At 38.4% G+C, this 22,226-nt stretch overlaps 1 protein-coding gene across 1 annotated transcript in view; it reads left to right on the top strand.

Annotated features, from left to right (window-relative positions):
* The window catches only part of DICER1 (dicer 1, ribonuclease type III), a 72,223-nt gene that overhangs the window by 1,073 nt on the left and 48,924 nt on the right, over positions 1–22,226 (top strand). Inside the window, exons 2-3 of the mRNA XM_011951518.1 lie at positions 15,636–15,701; positions 16,626–16,726. The gene's annotated coding sequence lies outside the window, so the exon portion shown is untranslated. The remainder of the gene's footprint in view (positions 1–15,635; positions 15,702–16,625; positions 16,727–22,226) is intronic.

The following is a 22,226-nucleotide window of genomic DNA, read 5'->3' on the forward strand; positions in this document are numbered from 1 at the left end:
CGCGAGGCAGCCCTGGGAGACTCTCCGGACCTCCGTGGCGTGGTGGGGGACGCCGGCGCCTGCCCACTCCCCGGCCTGGCGAGGCCAGGGGGTTCTTGACAGGTCCCGTCACGCGCGCGAAAGTGGCGCAGGAACAGCGGAGGTGGAGATACGAGCCCTGCCAGCCGGAGCACCCTGGGGCCCTCCTCTGATGGGGCCGCTGCGCCGCGCTCGGAGGGAACGAAGTCAGGCTCTAGGTCCCTCCCGGGAGGGTCCTCTGTGATTACTGTCAGGGGACCAGATCGGGGCCCCGGAGGGCGGACGGGGCCGAGGCCATTCTTTTTCCTCTCCCCATGTTTTTGTGCCAAAATGCCCAGACCCTGCGGAGGAGCCTTTCTTCAGGGTTTTTGATTTTGGGGAAATCAGAGTATGTTTTAAGTTAGCACATCAGATTTATGTAGATTGTCCAGAAAAGCTGAGTTGCCCTGATGACTCTGCCTGGAGGTCAGAGCTAGCAAACCACTGAGTGTGTCCTTAGAATCCTGAAGATCTGCGGAAACGTGGAGATGAGTGGAGGGTCCTTGGTGTGTAGTGTTCACTCAGTGCTTTTGTGGAGAGAGTTGTGGTTGAAGGGACACGTTACTGGTCTACACGATAAGTAAGGGTTCTTAGGACTTTCAAGTTTTAAAAACATTCATCTGATGAACGAGGATCACTTGGACGTCAATGCTTCTGTCTTCGAATATTCTGAATCTTTACAATCCTGATTGTCAGGTGTCTTCGTGGTGCTTGTTTTGAGTCAGTGGAAAAGGACTCAGGTTAGGAGTTAAGTAACTCGGAAAATATTGTTAAAAATGTGCTTTTAAAAGAGGTTAGCTATATTGAAAATGTATTGGTGTAAGCGTTAAGTTTTCTAAATAAAAATATACATCCTCACCAAAAAACTCAGTTTACTAAAAGATGGGTTCGGGATAAGCCAGGTCCTAAAGAATAGTAATTTTCGATATTATTGATATCTTTGGGAATTAGATTCTGGAATAGCCAGTTTATTTTGCAAAGTCTACTTTAAAGCTACCTGTGGCACGTGTGTATTATATGTAATATGTGCTATATACATTCAAAACTTCATTTTAGGGCACATTCCATAAAACTCAATAGATTAAAAAAACAAAAAACTAAAGATTGCTTTTAACATGGTCACTATAAACATTGATCATGGTGACATATGTTTATAGATTTACTCATGGCACCAAAATGCTGTTTTAAGAAAAGAACAGTTAGTCCATTTTTATGTGGGGAGAAAAGACATTTTCCTGCAATCCTTTTTAGTGAGGGCTTGCGTTACTTTTTGTGCTTCCATCTCTTGTTTGAAGGGTGAGCCCTGACTGCTGTCTTTTGCCCGTGGCTGAGTTTGAGTTGGGTAACAGGGTTGTTTTGCTATTATTGAGCTTTATTGTCTTGGTTTTAGAAGACATTTTCTTTTGATGGGGCTCATGATTCTTATTTGACAGTGATTTTGTGGTGTCACATAGTGGGTTGTACAGTACTTGTAGTGCTACCTTCCAGAGAGGGTGACTTTTGTGGCGTTGCGATGTTTTATTCTCTACCACTATCTGACATGTGAGGAGCTTGTTTCATTTGAGAAGGTAGATATTTCGTAGACATTCTCTCACTTGCGACCCTACCATGTCGTGGTCACATTTCCACTTGCTCATGGCAAAGGAGATAAGGGAAACATGTTATTGAGTGCCTCCTTGGTACGTGCCAGGATGTTTCAGGTTCTGCATACATGCTCTTCTAATCCTTACTGTGACCCTGCGATCAACTCAATATTGCCCTTGTTTTACAGGCAAGGAAACTCAGAGTCCGTGATTATTATTCCAAGTTAGGAATCTCGAAGTGGTAGTGCCAAGATCGAATCCTGGTTTGGTTTTCAGAATCTTTGCAGGCGTGCTCTTTGTATGGCATTACTGTTCCGAGTGGATTTCAGGGCTGCATCGTGTGTATTGACTCCCCCGTTAAGACTTGCGGAATGAATGAAGCTGTGTCTAGCCTTAAATGTTCAGGTGAATGAATGGTTAGTTGAATATTTCAGATAGTTGTTCTTTTTTTTATTTGGCATGGTAAAATATACATAACATAATTGAACCATTTTAAGTGTACAGCTAGCTGGCATACAGTACATTCACATTGTTTTTAGTCATTACCAGCATCCATCTCCATACTTTTTCATCTTTCCCAACTCAAACTGTTCTCATTAACACTAACTCCTCTTTCCATCCTACCTTCAATGCCAGGGAACCAGCATTCTATGTCCTGTCTCTGACTATTCGAGAAACCTCAAATAAGTGGAATCATACAGTATTTGTTCTTTTGTGTCTGGCTTTTTTCACCCAGCATAGTGTCTCCACGGCTCATCTGTGATGATTTAGATGTCAGAATCCCCTTCCTTGGAAGAGCTGAATGGTATTTCATTTTATGAATATACTGCATCTTGTTTATCCATTCATCTGTCCATGGCCACCTGGGTGGCTTCCATCTTTTGGCTACTGTGAGTAATGGTGCTGTGAACATAGGTATACAAATAATTCATTGGAGTCCATGCTTTCCCTTCTTTCACACATACACCTCAAAGTGGTCACATTGTTTCTTGATCATCAAAACACTAGACTAGACTCAGAATTTATTGCAGTATTGGTTTTCTCAGGGTTCCTCCAAACTGATAATTTCCTACAAACAACATCTCTCTGTCAGTAAAATCTGTAATCTCTCTGAAGCCCAGGATTTACTCCTTTTTATGATCTTGGTTCCTATCATAGTGTCTGGCAAGTAGGTATTCAAAAAACTGATCAAACATGGAATGATGTGCTTTATTGAATGCCAGAGGAAGATATTGGTGAGATCTTTGTTTAATTTGTATAAAGAGAAAGTTGGAGCCAAGTGACTTGTTTTGTTTACCTTTTGCTGTGCTTTTTGGACATTCAAGAGCTTAGTTCATCCCAAAAGCCCAATGTATGTATTATACTAGCTCTTATTCACAGGTTTCTTTGCAATTGACTACTTGCCAAATGACTGTAGTCTTCTGAGGCAGCATTATTTTCTTGGTATTCCACCTCCTTAGCCTGTGGAACTTGGGCCTTTTGATTTTTTGATGGCTAGTTTTCAGTTCTTCCAAATTTCTGCTAAGACTCTAGTATTAGTACATTTATTTAATAGTTTATGATGTCTATTTTGAGAAAGGATTTGAAATGGTCTTATAATAGGAAAGTATTAGAGTACTATGAAAATGGTAAAAGTTGGTAGTATAGAATGTAGAGCAGAGAATCAGATGAATGATTGGGGCAAGGAAAGGTGAGTGCCTGCATGTAACTCACGTTGATTAATGAAAGGAAGCATACCAATTAGGAGAAGCAGATTTTTCTCTTGTATGAAGAGTAATCGGTCTTTTGAATTATTACATTAAATAGCATTAGCAATATATGGAGAAAATGTTTTACATTTTACAAATGATAGAGAAACATTTTTTCACATGCCATTTTAGAGAAACTGGATAAAAGCCTCAGGCATAATAGAAAAGCTTTAATAATACCGGTGTTCACTGTTCCAGTGGTTTGATTCATTAATTTCTTTCAGGTGATGTCCCTTGAATATCAGTTGTCTCATTCAGGCTGTTGACAGATGCGGAATAACAATCCATTCAGGAATAAGCTCTCTGGACAACATGGGCAGTGACGGTTTTCCAAGTAGGAATTCTCACCCAGTCTTTTTTTTTTTTTTTTTTGAGACGGGGTCTCACTGCGTTGCCCAGGCTGGAGTGCAGTGGCGCAATCTCAGCTCACTGCAAGCTCCGCCTCCTGGGTTCATGCCATTCTCCTGCCTCAGCCTCCGGAGTAGCTGGGACTACAGGTGCCTGCCGCCATGCCTGGCTAATTTTTTGTATTTTTGGTAGAGATGGGGTTTCATCGTGTTTAGCCAGGGTGGTCTTGATCTCCTGACCTCGTGATCTGCCAGTCTTGGCCTCCCAAAGTGCTGGGATTATAGGCGTGAGCCACCGCACCTGGCCCTTTCACCCAGTTTTTAGGAACATGTGTTGATCTAAAAAGTAAGACTGCTTGTATTGCGGTGTATACTTGATGAATTAATACAGAAAGGAAAATGTTATTTTTGAGATGTAGCTGGTGTAATGGACATTTTCAGTTACGTAATAAAACCTTTGTTAAAATAATTCTGAGTACAAAATGGCTTTCTCATCTAAAATTGTCAGTGAATTGTTGGTACTCCTTTAACACGCAGTGACCGCAATATACACTTGAAATAAGTGACTGAGAAGATGCCACAAAACATTGTCTGAGGAAGTCAGCAAGACTGTTACTAGAAGTAAGACGTGACAGGTTTAAGTTTGGCCTTAGAGTTTTTTTTTTTTTTTTGAGGCTTATAGCAGCATTACATGTTCTTGGCTGTGTTAAGGTTTATAGAATAGTAAGGATTAGATTCTTCATGCATATTCATTACCAGACATGGTGCTTGGCATATAGGAGACACTCAGATTTGTTGAGTGAGTAAGTTAATTTATAATACTTTTTGAAATATTTAGAAGCTAACACAGTTTTGTGGAGAATATTGCTTGCAAATTAAGGCTTTTAAAAAGATTATTACTGTTATGTTTTTGGACAAATCATGTTGCTTGGTCCTTTTTGCTTTGTGAGGTATGTATGATTGTGTGCACAGAAACGTTGCAGACTGAGGAAAGTGTTAAGAATCATGGGAGAAAATAGCTGTCAAAATTGGGAGTTTTACTGTATTGCAGACTTTCTCCTTGTTGGCGCAGACTAACTCTGTTGTGCTTGTTCTTTCTTTGACAGCTCAATGTATGCAATAAAGCAGGGATTTTAACAGCACATTTGAACAATTCTTGAGGATTAGAAAATGAGGTCAGTTAACCAGTTCAGAATTTTAAAAAAAAACCGTACTTAGAGAACTTGAATAATGAGAGAAGACTTTCAGTTTAAAAACTGATCTTTGACATGATGTAGGAAGGTTCTTTGATTAAGAAGTTAGATACATGACCCCGTTTGAAGGGAAAAAGAGAGGTAGTAGTCGTATTTAGTCCTCTGAGATATTTCGAGATTGCAGGATTTCTGTCTTTCCTCTTTTGGTAACATCCTGGGAGGTGAGATTAACATGATGAACGCACAGCCTGTCCTCCTCTTATGCATCCTGCTGCCCAGCCATCGCTGTCAGTTGCTCTGATTCATGGTATTTTAAGCTCTTTCCACTTTGCAAAGTTAAATATTAGTGTTTTATCATAGCTTTGTAGGGATGCTTAAGAGCAAGGGTTGGTGTCAGAGAGACCAGGGTTCAAATCCTGATTCTTTGAGTTTATAACCAAGGAGCACTGGGCATATGGCACGTCTCTGAGTCTCAGCTTCCTTGTCTATAAACTGTCATAGTAGTGTTTGCCTCTTGAGGTTTTGAGAAAAAAAAGGAGTTTCTTAAACTCTCATGATACACAACTAGCATTTGATAAAATTTCGGTGATATTTTTCTTTTAAGTATGTGTATTAGAGAAAATTTTAACATGCAATAGTCTTAATGTGATTAGATTATATTGTGAGCCCCCAAATTATTAATATTGAAATGTGTGGTCTAGTAATACAATAGAGGATGAAAGAAAAGAGGGCTTGAGAACAATATTTTACAGACAAGTTTTCGAGGAGGATTATCTATACTGGTTCAGCTATCTTAGTTGGTCTCTGTAGTAGTGATACCAAATGTAATAATGCCTTAAATGTCTCTAACTTTCCATAAATAACACGTTCTTCGTGTGCTATGCATGAATTAACACATCATCTTTGAAACGATGCTTCAATTCAGCATATAAAGCCAAGTGTTTTGTAAAAGAAACCTCAGGTTGGGTTTTATGTTTCCTTGTGATTAGATTCAGGTTTTGGCACTGGACACAGGGACTCACTCCTGTAGTCTCAGCACTTTGGGAGGCCAAGGCAGGAGGATCACTAGAACCTAGGAGTTTGACGTAGCAGTGAGCTGTGATCGTGCCACTGCACTCCAGTCTGGGCAACAGAGCAAGACACTCTTCCCTTTTCCCTCGGCAAAAATAGATTCAAGTTTTGTACTTTTAGTAGGAAAAGTACATGAGGTAGGTGTTGTCAGTTTGTCCCAATATTGGTGACCTTAGCTTTGTCACTTGGATTAAAGGGGTATCTATCAGGTTTTTCCACTGATAAAAATACCAATTTTCATTTGTAATTAGTAGGTAATCTGCAGAAAAGCTTTCAGACTATTTAAATATTCTTTAGCAACCTTCACCCAATGATTTTAGCATCCATTAATGATTATGGCTTCAATTACTAATGTGATAGTTAAAAATGGTGACTTTTTTTTATTCCTTCTACATTTATTAGTTGACGTTCAATAGAGTTTCACCTGAATTTTAAACCTAACAAAATACAATTTCTTTTTTTGTTGTTGTTGAGGCTGAGTCTTGCTCTGTCTCTCAGGCTGGAATGCAGTGGCATGATTGCACCTTACTGCAACCTCTGGCTCCTGGGTTCAAGCGATTCTCCTGCATCAGCCTCCTGAGTAGCTGGGACTACAGGTGCAAGCCACTACACCGGCTAATTTTTGTATATTTTTTAGTAGAGAGGGGGTTTCATCATGTTGGCCAGGCTGATCTCTAACTCCTGACCTCAAGTGATTCACCTGTCTCGGCCTCCCGAAGTGCCGGGATTACAGGCATGAGTCACTGTGCCCAGCCTACAAAATACAGTTTCTAAAATGAGAAACTAAAGTTGAGAAATAATATCTTGAGTTTTTGGGTTTTCTCAGTTAACATCTGTAACTTTAAGAACTTTAAAATTGTTTCTGAAACATCTTCAAGGTTAGTCAGATTAGTGTGCATTAATATGGAAGAGAATTTTATAGTGGTTGGAAGTGACCTGAGAAAACTAGGATGGGTATAGTCAGATGATATCAAAATTATCATTGTACTAACTGGTACCTCTCTAGATTTGACAGTTTCTAGTTAGCCTTGAATTACTCTTTTGGGCTTGGGTGCCAAGGTCGAGGATATTAAGCTTGTTAAAATAATTTGGGTTGTTTAAAGTCTTTTAACTTTAGAAAGTATCTAATTTGAGTTTTATATTTGACCTATAAAAAGCTGCTTTAATTCAATAGTTGTTAAGGTTAGATCAGTAAAGCTTATTCTCAACTTTGAATTAATTAATAAAAAATTATTCATGGATACTTTCCTACATTCCAAACTATCTAGTCATTACAAATTTATAATAAGATGAAAATCAAACAAATCATAAACTATGTAATAGGAATGTAAGTATAGTATGAGATTATCTTTCAAAGATCTTAATACTCTGGAGGGAAATGGCAATAACAGCTAATACATGGGGCAGTAATAAAGCCCATGATGATTTGGGTGGTATAGATAGCCCACGTGTGCTAAATGAGAGGGGAGGGGAATAAAGGGATAGAGGTTTTTAGAGAAAGGTGGGGGATGGGGTTCGTGAGAGGTGGCGAACTCTGTTGGTACGCACTTGTTTTGGTGTTACAGGATAGGCAGATAACATGAGATGCTGCACAGAAGCTATGATGATGTACTGCGTCACACTCTTGCCTGGACCTTTTAATATGTTTGCTTTCCTGTCTCAATAAACATCTATCTTAACTCTTACGTTCATTTTGTCTCTGGATTGACCTCCCTTTAGTATTTAAGTATTCACGTTACGTATCTTAAAACAGCTTGACCTAGAGAAAATTGTGGCTCCTTTTTCCCAATGGATGCTCTTTCTTGGTGTAAAGGCAGAGGACAGTCATGAATTGAGTAAAATTCTAGCACTTGTTGCACAGTGTTAAGAGTAAAGTATGTGCCTGTAGTCCCAGCTACTCAGGAAGCTGAGATGGCAGGATCACTTGAGCCCAGGAGTTCGAGGCTGTAATGTGCTATGATGGTGCCTGTGAATAGCCACGGCACTCCTGCCTGGGCAACAGAGTGAGACCCTGTCTCTAAAAAAAAAAAAAAAAAAAGTGAAGTACAGAAACTTGGAATCGAATATCAATCTTAAAACTCACCTTGAAAACTAGTGATGTGTTAAGTATTTATGTCTCTTGAAACAAAACTAGGGGCAAATGTCATTATAGGTAACTGGAGGGGAGGGGTGTGTATCTGCTGTTTTGATGTGCTGAAATGTCATCTTTCTGAAAAGTACTCCAAGAAGCAAGTGGACCTTTGGCTTGCAGCCTAGAAACGCTTCTTATATGGAGTTCTTTGATGGGTGGAATTTGTTAAGATGGTATTTGACCTGTGTTCAGCTTCAATTTTGGACAAATCTAATTTTAGGCATGATTATGTTAAAATTTAAACATAATATATTTATGTTACAGATTTAGAGAAACCCAGAAGTTTATTTGGTTCAGATAGAGTAATGCATGAAAAGAAGGCTAATGAATTTGTGGTTTAAATTATAGATACTACGATACTGTAAAATATATATTTCGTCTGTCCTCTACCCTGTTCTTAGGCATACAAGGCCTGAAATCTTCAAAGTGATGTCTTTTTGTATGCTAATGTTTGACCTGTGGCTGGTAGCTCCTGGTAGCTTCAAAATCCCAGGGGCTGGTTACTGGAGAGACTAAGGCATGATTAGAGGTTTGGACTCAGACCCACCCTCCAACTTCTGGTGGGGAAGAGGGTCTGAAGGTTAATCATGCTCAGGTAATGAGTCTCCATAAAAACCCTAAAGGACAGAGTTTGGAGAGCTTCTGGAGAGTTGAACACATGGAGGTTCCTGGAGGGCGGTTTGCTCTGGGAGGGCTTGGAAGCTCTGTACCCCGTCCCCATACCTCACCCTGTGCTTGTCTTCATCTGGATCTTTGTAATATCCTTTACCTAATTAATTTATTTTTATTGAGATGGAGTCTCGCTGTGTTGACCAGGCTGGTCTCGAACTCCTGGCCTCAAGTGATCCTCCCATCTTAGCCTTCCAAAGTGCTGGGATTACAAGCGTGTGCCGCTGCACCCGGCCTGTAATATCCTTTATAATAAACTGGTAAACATAAGTAAGTTTTTCCCCTAGGACTGTGAGCTGGTCTAGCAAGTTAAATCCTAGGAGGGCATTGTGGGAACCCCAGTTAATTGATTGGTCGGGAGCGCTGGCAAAAAATAATCTGAGGTTTGCAGTTGACATGGAAGGGTGGGGGAAGTCTTGAGGACTGGAGCCCTCAACCTGTGGGATCTGATGCTATCTCCAGGTAGATAATGCTGGAATTCAATTATTAATAGAAGATACCCAGCTGGTGTCTGCTGCAGAATTGATTGCGTGCTTGTTGTTGGGGAGAAACCCCACACATTTGGTCACAGAAATTTTATGTGTTGTGTGAGAACAAAGGAAAAACAGTTGGTGTGTGTTTTTTCCCACTCAGATACTCAGGTAAATGTTACCACATTTTGTGCCTTAACGGGGGAGGTTTTTACTCACTTCTTTCTTTCTCTCTCTCTCTCTCTCTCTCTCTCTTTCTTTCTTTCTTCTTTTCTTTCTTTCTTCTTTCTTTTCCTTTCTTTCTTTCTTTCTTTCTTTCTTTCTTTCTTTCTTTCTTTCTTTCTTTCTTTCTTTCTTTCTTTCTTTTTCTTCTTTCTTTCGTCTTTCTTTCTTTCTTTCGACAGGGTCTTACTCTGGAGTGCAGTGGTGTGATCATGGCTCACTGCAGCCTCCCTGGCTCAGGCGATTCCCCCACCTCAGCCTCCTGAATAGTTGAGACTACAGGCAGACACCACCACACCTGGCTCATTTTTATATTTTTAGTAGAGATGGGGTTTTGCCATGTTTCCCAGGCTGGTCTCAGAATTCCTGGGCTCAAGTTATTTGCCCACCTTGGCCTCCCAAAGTGCTGGGTTTATGGGTGTGAACCACTGCACACGGCTGGGAGGATGTTTTCATTACCTAAAACAGAATTGTATACTCTAGCTTATCATCACACAAATCATCCACAGTTTGAAAGTTTGTTTTCCAATTCCCAATTCTGCATGTTCAAATTGTAGGAAATTTAAAATGCTGAAAAGTTTAAAGGAAAAAATAAATTACTCATCCAAGTAATTCATCATTAATTTTTGGGTAAACTAACTTTCTCTCACCTCTCTTTCCTCTCTTCCTTTTCTTCCTTATCCTTCCTCACTCCCTCCCTTTTTCCTTTCCTTTAGTTTTTAACTAAGACATAATCATAGTCTTACTGTAAATAATAATGTTCTGCTTTTTCATTTACAACCATTGACACAGGATTTTTCTCAGTCACGTTACCAGCCAGGGACCTTTGGCTGGTGACGCCCCTGTCCAGGCCTTGCTTGGCCACGCTACCCTCCCACTCGGCCTGCCTGGGCCACACCTGGCTTGCGCCCTGGCTCCGCTAGTGGCTGGGCCAGTCATGCCGCAGCCTACCTGTGTTACAGCTCATACCCACGTTCGGCGATTCCCGAGTTCTTGTCCTGCATCCAAGAAGAATGAGGATATGCTGACAACTGAAGGGTGAAGAAGGCAGACATAAATTTTATTGAGCAATGACACAGTTCTCAGCAGAAAGGGGACGTGGGGGTGGTTCTCCACCCAAACTTTTGTAGTTTCTCCCCCAGTGTGGCTGGGTCCTGGGCTTTTACAGGCTCAGAATAGGGGAGTGCATGCTGATTGGTTTGTGAGTATGCAAAAAAATTTAAATGCACCACTTGAAGGTGGGCATGACAGTGTACAAAAACCAATTAGGGAAATGTAGGTATATGTAAGATGGGTGAAGGGTGAGGATCAATCAGAGGAAAGTGTGCCAAATGGGAAGACAGGTTCTCAATCTGGTCTCTGGATTTATCTGAGACTTGTAGTTCTCTTGAAAAACAAACAAAAAATATTGTGTGTCTTGACCTTCAGGCTTTAAACTGTCTTTGATTTGAAGGTGGGAGTTCACCGGGGACCCACCGCTATCTGCCTTGGCATTTGTCTGCCTGCTGCTGCTCTCACCATAAGCATTTTTGTTCATTATAAACTTACCATTTTAAATGGCTGAATTGAATTTCACCATGTAAGATGAACCAGGGTTTACCAAACCATTCCCTCATTCATTGTTAGACACATAGATTGGTGGTGGGGAGTGTTTCTTTGCTCTTACAAATAGTAATGATGAAGGGAGCATTTCTATATGAAGTTTTTTTTTGTATGTGGTAGTGACTAGGTTAATGTGCAGCGAATTTTAAGAATGACAGAAATGTAAAGTTCATACTCATAGTGTTAGGGTAAACTAAAAAATTACTTTTTAAAAAGACAAATGACAAAAGTAAAAATATAAATAGTTCTCTGTTTTGTATTTAAATATGTAAAGATACCAGTGTTTAAATTCTTGAAATTATTATTCATTTTTTTCTCTTTATTCTCTTAATCCTTGGTTTGACCTTAATCTTTTCATAGTCTATATTCACTAAATAGTAGTTGATAAATCCTTGAAATACTTGTTTTATATACTGCAGATATGTTGGATATTTTCTTTTGATTTCTTTTTTATATTTTCAAAACATCCATGATTGTTACTATTTCTTGTTTCTCTGTGGAACATTTTATTGCCTGAGAAACAGTTCAGTGAAATAATGTTTTCAGTGATGTCTTTCCGGCCAGTAAATAGCACATAGTATTTTTTTTTGTTTTTCAAGAGAACTAGTGAATACAAAATGTTTAAATTTACTTTACATCATATACCATATTTTGTGATTTAATTGTGTTGATTTTCATCTTAATGTAAATTCATAATGGCTAGCTTGTTGGGAACGTAGGGGAGGAAAACTTTTTAACTTTTTGTTAGTGAATTAAACTAACAAAAGACATTAACAGGAGAAGAGGTCTATAGCTTGTATTGATGTTAAGATTTTTGTGTGCACAGGGGCTCAAAGAAAAGAAGTAAAATCCCAAAGAAACAGATTTAGAAGCTCATATACCATCTTAACAAAGAGTGGTAAATGGTGAAAGGACAAAGGAGGGGAAGTTTGGATTTCTAGGGTTGGTAAACTGTGGGAAGGTGATTAGACGGTGTACGGAGGAAACCAGTGGTCGAAAGGGGTTATTTATTAAGGTTTGTTTATGCAGATTCATCTTGGTGCCATCTCTCTGTGCTGTGGTAAGGATTGTTCTTGTTTTCTTCCTGGTGTAGAAGAAGGGGGAGTTTATGCCTGACTTTTAAGTAGAAAGAGAGAAGGCGTAGAACTTTTCCTGAATCTGTTGGTTCTTAATTGCCTTCAGCTCAAAATAATCAATATACCAAAGTGGCATAGTTGGGGGTGGCATCTCCTGATCCCCCCCATTCATGAGTTTGTGGTTTTTCAGGTTAATCTGGCTATAAATTCTGTATAAAATCTTCTATGCATTATATGAGAATGCATTTTCTATGCCAGATCTTAGGGTTAGTGAAACACTTTAGGTTTTCTTTAAGAGTTTCATAAAATTTTGAGAGTTTGATAATTATGCTTTAAAAAATAGATTCTAGGTAGAGGTACTATGGATTTTGTATGTTTCAAGCATTTTATTTTCTCTTTACCAAGTTTAAGATCTTGTGTAATCCTCGTAATAGTCAGGTGTTTCTGTTTTACAGGCAAGGAAACAATGTTAGCGAGGTAGTGGAGTCTGGATTTAAACCTTGGTATTCTGACACTGAACTGCTTGCTGGCGTTAAGATAATTTTTGAAAGAAAGATATGTACAAAGGAAAAAAAAAAGAGGCTACTTTCTGTATCCCCAGTTGCCTTACTCAGTGCCTCCTGCATAGGTGGGTATATGTGAGAACAGAGTGATAGTGTATAGATGTCACTGAAAACTCAGAATCAGTGTTTTGTGGCAAATATGTACATTGAATACATGTTTATATGTATACGTAAGTATATATATAAATATAATATAAATGTGTATATTAGTATTAAGAGGCAAGAGCATCAATTGCTCATGAAATTAGCTAAAAACATCTCAGACTTTTTCTCCTCTGCAACTTAGAAAAGGGAAGTAGGTAGGAGTCGTTTTCAAACAACTTGGATTCTATGAGTGGATTCATTTTCAGTGTGGCTGTTTGCCTACTTTCATTTTCAGTTTTAAAAATTCCTCCAGGTAGTTGGGCAACATACTTTAGGGCTTCTCCAGTATTTAAGTTCTAAGAAATGGAATTTTATTCTTTGGTATGAATACTATTTGAGAACTAGGCTATATTTAAAAAATAAAAAAGCTGGCCAGGCACGGTGACTCACGCCTGTAATCCCAGCACTTTGTGAGGCTGAGGCATGCAGATCACAAGGTCAGGAGATCGAGACCATCCTGGCTAACATGGAGAAACCCTGTCTGTACTAAAAATACAAAAAATTAGGTGGGCGTGGTGGTGGGCGCCTGTAGTCCCAGCTACTTGGGAGGCTGAGGCAGGAGAATGGTGTGAACCGGGGAGGTGGAGCTTGCAGTGAGCAGAGATTGCGCCACTGTACTCCAGCCTGGGCGACAGAGTGAGACTCCGTCTCAAAAAAAATGAATAAATAAATAAATAAAAATAAAATAAAAAATAAAAAAATTAAAATGCTAATGTTAGGGAAATACAATTAAAACCAAAATCTCCCAACCCAGAAAATTGCTCCACAGAGGTAGAAAAGAAAGAAAATAATGTTATTATCAAATGAACATTAAATCAGACTGCTGTGCACATCACAGGCAGTCACTAAAGGGATGGCAAAGACAGAAATCTTACTGTTTTATATAACTAAATGATTACAATCCATTACATCCATATTTTCAAGATAAAATTGCTAATTTTTTTTCACATTTTTATGACTAGAGGTAGGTTTTACACTTCAGAGTCAGGTGACAAATTAGGCCCATCTCCTCCTAGGAAACCAGGAGATTGAGTGTTATTTCCCTTGGTGATTACATTTCAGAGATGGCTTTCAGGTCTTTAGGAAACAGCCAAGTCAAAAGACTGGAGACTTAAATGTATATACATTGAAAGGGAGGGAGAAATAAATTCTGGAAAAGAAAAGGGGAAAGGGACCTCCTCCCTTTTATTTTCAGCAGGGAGAACTATGCCTCTTACTTTTAATTTGTATTTGTCCGTATGTCAATAGTCAGTATTTTGTATCTATACCATGGCTGTCCTAAGTGATGTAGGCGTGGTTGCAGTTAAAATAATGTCTTGTATCTCACATAGCACTTTTGTTATGGAACTTAAAGTGCTTCATATATTTTTTAGTTTTCTCTGTTAGCTTACCATGAATATTGCCTGTAGTGTTTTTAATGTCATTATATTGTGGTTTTTTTCCTCTTGTTTATCCTGGAACTTTATAGAAGTCACGCATTTTGGGCTTTGTGAGAGTAGGAATGAAATCTGGACGGTAATATTTGCAAAGTTAATAATATCAGAATCTGGGATGCATAATAACATGGATGAGTTGAAATTATTCTGTCACCAGTTTTGAAAATTCACAGCAGAAAGTTCTAGGTGCCTTTAGGCTTCAGATCTGAATGTTAGGTGTTTCTTGTTACTAGCCTGTGAAAGGATACAGCCTCATTACTGCCTTTAGTTGCTAACATGGATTAAGTTTGCTAGTTTTTACTAAAGCTTGCCTGTCTGATATGTGGCATACCTGTTTCAGAGTTATCTTAAAGGGGTCCATGAAACAGGATTTTGCAGGTTTGTACTTGGCATCACAGTGATCAATTAAAATGAGAAGATGACCTATTAGCTTTGAATTACCAGTATAAAATAAGTTGTTATTGTACTTGACATTTTACCTTTCTAATGTATGTATGGAATTGTCAATGGAAATAACTTGAATAACTTAGCAATAATTTTGTAATAGTTGAGTTACATTAAAGAATTATCAACTTAGTAATTTGATTATGGCATTTCTAGGAATGAGGTGAGTCTGAATTGGAAATCATCTCTAGAGGTTGACACAGGAGGACATGTTGGCGTGCGTGGTATTTGCATCCTGCTAGGTGGCGGTATAGAATGAAAGTAAAAATTAAATGAAGTCTGAGGTAGCCTTAGAAAACAAAACCTTGGCTGGTTGCAGTGGCTCACGCCTGCGATCTGCAGTGTTCAGTACAGCATGTTACTGTATTGAGTACTGTAGGCAGTTGTAACACAGTGGTATTTGGGTAATCTTACGGTACTACAGCACTTTGGGAGGCCAAGGTGGGAGGATCACTTGAGCCCAGGAGTTTGAGACCAACCTGGGAAACATGGGGTATCTAGCTCTACAAAACAGAAGAAGAAAAATGAAAACACAAGCACTGACATATTGGGAGGTAGGAAGATAAACTCATATACAGCATGATACTGATTTATCATAGTGTTTAAGTATTTTTAAAGCCAAGTATTACTGAGGGAAAAGGTAATTTAATGCCAAGAGTACTCTCTTTTATCTAATTGAATTGTACTAACAAGTTTTTTTTCCTGGCTGTATTAGAACATAATATCCCAATTTTAAAGGGCAGTTCTTTTAGACATGCATTGTCTTGTTGCCCAATAGATAAAGAATTTTATGAGGGATCTTAAAAAGTAGAACATTTCTTAAAGTTGGTTTTAAAAAATGAGTTGTCTCTTCTAAAATTTCTCTCTGATTGTTTTTAGGTTACCTAGGGTATGAATTAATACAGACTTGGAAACTCTGAAAGAACTTAGAATCAGCATTTTGAGGTAAATATGTATATGCTAAAGTAGTGATAAGGTTGCCCCAGTGGGCTTTGTTGACTTCTTAGCAAAACAAATTTGTGTATGAAATGAGAAATTTAGCCTCCATGAGAATGTCTTTTAGAGGACTGGAAGTAGTAAAAAGAGGCCACTGCCGATTTGTTTTTCCTGAGCTTATGGTAGTGGAGGCATTGCAGAAGGCTCAGACCTGAGAGCAAACCAAGTCTGGTGTCAAATCTAACAAAATCAGTATTTGTTGATCAAATTAAACTTTTTATATCTACATTTTATGCTTTCTAGTTTTCGATTTATGTCTTTTAGAGAGCCACCCCAAATTTAAATTTCTGCCCAACATTAACATTCTTAACAGTGTTCTTGAATTCTTTTATTCATAAATGAATTCTATGAAAATGTATAGTGTAGATGTAACTGCTCTTCGAGTTTATATTTTTAATCTCATTTTGGGAAATTGGAATTGCTGATGAATTTCATACCTGTGTTAAAGAGTTACAACTGAGTTATTTCGATTTCTCAGCCAAGTACCTCTTCTGGTGACCTTCTTTATTTCTTTTGTATATGTGAATTTAGGAAATAGCAGCTAATTTTTTTCATTTTTCTATAAAGTACTGTCTTTAGACTTTACTTTGATTTCCTTATATTAGTTTTGAAATCTTTTTTTGAACTCTGCTCTAGCTTTTTATTTCTCCCAGATCTCTGGGAATTAGGCATGCTATTGTAGCTTATTCTCTTGTTCTTTGTTTTAGGGTAAGCCTTGGTATCCTAAAATAATCTAAATGCCTTTTGTTTAAAATTTAATTCAAAATAATGGCCTTTTATTCAACTCTTCATATCAGTAGGGCTGTCTTGTAGATGTGTTTCTGTTCAGTTTACAGAAATCTTAAACTTGGCTATTTTTACATTTATTTTTAGAGCAGAAGCTTGAGCATGCTGTGATTTTCCAATAAACTGCTATCACAATGTCAAAATGCAGTTCAGACAACAGCAACACAGAGATCTCAAACATTAAAACGGTAAATCTGTGATTCATCATGTGGAAAGAGGGAGAGAGTTTATTCTTGTCTTTCTTGTCTTTTGCTAAATTACAGTCATGTGTTGCTTAATGACTGGATATCTTCTGAGAAATGCATTGTTAGGTGATTTTGTCATTGTGTGAACTCATAGAGTGTACTTAATTAACATAAACCTACATGGTATAGCCATTATACACCTAGACTATATGGTATGAGCTGTTTTTCCTAGGCTACTAACCTGTACAACGTGTTACTATATTGAGTACTGTAGGCAATTGTAACACAGTGGTATTTGTATATCTAAACATACCTAAGCATAGAAAAGGTACAGTAAAAATACAGTATCATAATCTTGTGGGACCATAGTCTTATACGGGGTCAGTCTCTAAAACATTGTTATTGGATGTTATTGCATGGCTATATTTCTAAGTGCATAATATGTGGAAACTGTGAAACAACCTCATTAGTTTCATGAGGGTAAGTTGTTTGACCAGAAATTTAAAATTTGTAGTTGAAAAACAGTCATGTGGAGTTATTTTGGCTCTGCAAAAGCAGTTAATGGTAGCCAGTTTATCTGTGAAACTAGAACCTTTACCTGCCATCAGGGATTCAGATCTTTTCATTAAGACCAAGTTTAAAAAATCTGTTTAAACATGCCAAGAAAGTAAAAATTTGGCAACATGATAGGTTTTCCTGTTTTTATGTTACAGATTACCTATTGGATTTTTTAGTCTTGGATTTGTTTTCCCTAAATAGGGCGTTACTTGGGCCAGTTGTTGTCCACTAAATGAATGAAAATTAATTTAAACATTGTAACCTTATGGAAAATATAATTGAAAGGGTTAAATTGTTGTTCTTTATGTCCTTGTACATCCTCTCTCCTGCGCTCATCTCTCAGGGCTGGTCAGAGTGGGATAGATGTGTGTTTCCAAACCGAATAGAAATATATCTTGATTCTGTTCTGTATATTGTTGTGTGGACATTCATGAGTCTCTAATTCAGTTTGTCAAATATTTACTTAAATGTATATACAGAATATTGTAGCAGGAAATTTAAGAGGTGCAAAGAATAAGACTCACATCTTATTCTTATGGAGCAGTGCTCCAGTAAAAGAATAACGTGTATGTTGTGTATGTGTGTCTGTGAATAGATGTAAAAATCTGTGATAGAAATTATGAAAGGCAAATAGAAGGTGTTTGAGGTTTTAGTGTCACTCACTCAGGTGGACATTGTTTTCATTCTAACAACCTGCAGTTTTGTTTACCATGTCCTGGATGTGGTTCTGTACAGTGGGTAATACAGGTAAGAGTAAGATATGTAACTCCTGTATCCAAGGAAATTCTAGTCTAATTGGTCATATTTTAGTGAGAAAAGAGTTAAGAGAAATTATCTGAATAAGAATTCATATAAAATTACAGAAGTACATTTTATGGGTTAAGACTCTGTAGTGTAACTGCTAGGATCACTTGGATTGAGCACATAGGATTGAAATACAGGATTAAACACTTATAGTTGGTCAGTCAGGGAGGATACATAATATGCTGTAGGCTTTCAGCCAACAGAGATTACTCTTCTGTTGTGGAAATTGCTGGTGAATGGTGATGTCAGAGGCAGCAGTAGGATAGCATTCTAAGCCGGGTCAACAATCTGAACGTAAGGTTACAGGTGGTAGAGGTCAGGCAGTCATGAGTAGGGGATGGTACTTTTCAGAGTACATTTGGGACTAGATATCACAGAGAGTAGTGCTTTGCTTAATTTCGTTTTTAAATATCAACTTTTTAATGAATTCCCTTCCAATAGTTTGTATTATTTTCTTACACATGGTTTTTTGTGAAAGCTGATAGAAACCTTACTGTTCAGATATTTTTGGTTACAGATGTTATTTCTGTATTTCTTTATTGTTTGATATTTATTTTTACCATGTAATGTATCTATTTTCTCTTTACATAGAGTCTAAATATTGATAAATGTATACCTTTCATTTCTCGGATTTTTTTTCACTTTTCTTCTCAGATTGATTCTTAGAAACCAGCTACCTATCATTTTTTTCTGAACCCTGTGAAAGTCGTAGGGTGGGGTAGGGCATTTATGAGAAATGTTGCGTTTGCTAAGAAAAACAAAATCGCTGTCTTTTGAAATGCCAGGAACAGAGCCTGGTCACTGAGTGAATTTGCAACTCCTCCTTTGCCAAGCTCTTTACCTGCTGGTTTGTAGGAATAGGATTGACATACTTGAGTGAAGTTGGTGTCTTGAGGTGAAACCTGGCATGAGGAACATTGGAGGTCCAGGGCTTATTTTCCAGATAGAATTGAGTCTTTGTTCGTCTTGGGCCAGCTTCCCTGCCCTGCCTGTTTTCTCCTTTGTGATTTTATGAAAGCGAAGGAGGAAACAGGCAGGCCAGGGAAGCGCTCTCTATCTCCCTCCCCCTCTTGTGCGGAGGGAGAACTGTTCAGATTTTTCCTCAACTTGTTTCTGAAACAAGCAGCTTTGCAGTTTCAAAAATAATTTACTGATAGCAGGAAGTGAAAAAAATACTCCTAAGGACAAGTAGGGTGAAAATTTTCAAAGTCTTAGAAGCTTCTTGGTAGAGCTCATCCCTAGTTTCTTGGCGTCTAAAGACCCTTGGCTTTTCCCTTGCAAACAAAGCTTTTGACCTTGCTTGGGGTCTGGCTGCAGTACTTGTTCATTATCTCAGTGTTTGTGGCCTGATGGCTTTCTGCTTTGGTCCCTGACTTTTTCCCTTTCCCTTATCCTTCCCTTTCCCTTCCCCTTTCCCTTCCCCTTCTCCATTCCCTTCCCCTTTTTCTTTCCCTTTCCCCTTTCCTTCCCCTTTTCCTTCCCCATCCACATTCCCTTCCCCTTTTTCTTTACCTTTCCCCTTCCCCTTTTTCCTTCCCCTTCCCCATTCCCTTCGCCTTTTCCTTTTTCTTTTCCCTTTCCCTTTCCCTTCCCGTTTTCCTTTTTCTTTCCCCTTCCCCTTCACCTTCTTCTTCCACTTTCCTTTCCCCTTCCCCTTCCTCTTTCCCTTTTCTTTCCTTTTCTCCCTTCCCTTCCTTTCCCTTTTTCCTTCCTTCCTTCTTCTTTCCCTTCTTTCCTTTTCTTTCTGTTCTTATCTGTTCTTTGCTTTCCTCTTCTCTTTTCTACCTATACCTTTTATAGGAAGTGATAATAGTGATTTAGAGAGTGTCATTTGGTTTGCTTTTATCCCAGAATATTCAACTCAAGCTAGCTTGGACAGTTAAGGAATTTGTTGGCTCAGTTAATTGGAAAGTCCCTTGTTAGGCTGGGCTTTGAGGTTGGTTGATCCAGCAGTTTATTGATGTCATCAGTGACCCAGGTTCTTTTATTTTTGCCGTCTGCAGTGCTGGTTTCATCCTAAGGCTGGGTGTTTTCATGGGTCTGCGTAGTGTAATTACAGCAGCAAATGGGGCTAATAATTTCATGAGTCATCTTTAGAGGGAAAGAAAGACAACTGCTTCTCTTCAACCATCAAATGAAAGTTCTAAATTTTTTGCTGTTGGATGAGCATGAACCAATTCCTCTGGCCAAGGGTAACTTGTGTGCCCATCAGTTTAGGTTTGGGTGACGGGCAGATGGCAGAAAATAAGAAACTAGAGACTAGGCAGCATAGCGAGACCCTGTCTCTACAAAAAATTAAAAAATTAGCCAGTTGTGGTGATGCACACCTGTGGTCCCAGCCACTTGTGAGGTTGAAGCTGCAGTGAACCATCGTTGCACCACTGTACTCAGCCTGAGTGATGAGTGAGTCTCAGTCTTGGTGAAAAAAAAAAAGAAAAAAAGAAACTGTATCCCTGAAGACTTCGGTGAGCCACTGTTTGACTGAGACCAAGCAGAGTTGAGCATGGCTATTACCTGTAGAGGAAATGGAGTATTTGAGAACTAGCCAGAATCACCTGTCCTTGTGCTTTTGAATACATAAAGGAATGAAGTATTTATTTATATTTGAGCAGAAAATGAAAAAGATTTGTATTGGAAGAATAGCACAAAAATATGTACTGTACCCATTTTGCCCCCCTTGCTTTGTCAGCTCTGTGTGTGTGTGTGTGTGTGTGTGTGTGTGCGTGCATGTGTGTATCTACATGTAGATTCTTTTTCTGTACCATTTGAGAATAAGTTACATGTATCATAGTTCTTTACCCCTAAATACTTCAGTGTATGTTTCCTAACAATAAGGGTATTGTCTTACATAGCCACAGTGAGTTATATCAACTTCAGGGAATTTTAACATTGCTGTTATCTCATTTTAAAAACGGATTCAATAATGTCCTTTGTGAATGAGATCACTATTTATGTTCTTCGCAACATTATTCATAGTAGCCAAAATATTGAAACAATCTAAGTGTCCATCCACAGATGAATGGGTAAAGAAATTGGAATATACAAACACACATGGAGGAATATTATTCAGCGCTAAAAAGAAGGAAATCCTGCCATCGCAGTAATGCAGATGAACCTGGAGGACATAATACTAAGGATAACAAGCCAGGCACAGAAAACGATATACTGCATGATGTCACATGGGAATTGAAAAAAGTAGAATTCCTACAAGCAGAGTAAAAGAAAAAGGGTAGAATATGGGGAAAATGGGTAGATGTTGGTGAAAGGGTACAGAGTTTCAGTTACTTGGAATGAGTAAGTTCTAGAGATCCAGCATACAGCACGGGATCCATAGTGGATAACAGTGTATGGAATACTTGAATTTGCTGAGAGAATAGATCTGAATAATTCTCACTACACCAAAAAATTGTAGCTATGTGAAGAGATGGATATGTTAGTTAGCTTGACTATAGTTCACTGCATGTATGTGTGTCAAAAAATCACACCGTATACCTCCAATTTTTTCCATTTTAATTAAAAAAAAGCCATTTTTGGCATTTTTCTCCTTCAGATAGGATCCAGTCTAAGTTCAGGTATTACATGTAGTTGTCATGTTTCTTTATAGTCTCTTTTTTTCTTTTAGATTCAGAGGATACATATGTGTTTTTTTTATTACACGGGTATATCGCATACTGGTGGGAATTGGACTTCTAGTGTACACGTTACCCAAATAGTGAACATTGTACCCAATGGATAGTTTTTCAACCGTATGCCCCTTTATCACCTTCCTCCCTTTGGAGTTCCCGCTGTCTGTTATTTCCATCTTTATGTCCATGTGTATCCATATAGTCTTTGTTAATCTGGGACATTTTCATAGTTTTTCTTTGTATTTTATGGCATTGATGTTTTTGAAGAATACCCTCCCCAGCTTTAAAACATAAAACATTCCTAATTTATTTTTAGACTATTTTTCTACAGTTATTTATTGTTATTACTAATGTTATCTATATGAGAAGAAATGGTGACAGTTGTAGGGAGGAGGGAGTGCTGCTGGTTCCTGGACATACCTAGTTTCTGGAAGTAGGAGAAGATGTGTTGGGTATTTACATCACGGCCCTCTTTTCTCCTTTGTTTTATATTTTCATCCACCATCAGGACTTAG

This window comes from Colobus angolensis, unplaced genomic scaffold (assembly GCF_000951035.1).
Source record: "Colobus angolensis palliatus isolate OR3802 unplaced genomic scaffold, Cang.pa_1.0 Scaffold32, whole genome shotgun sequence".
Taxonomy (NCBI): Eukaryota; Metazoa; Chordata; class Mammalia; order Primates; family Cercopithecidae; genus Colobus; species Colobus angolensis.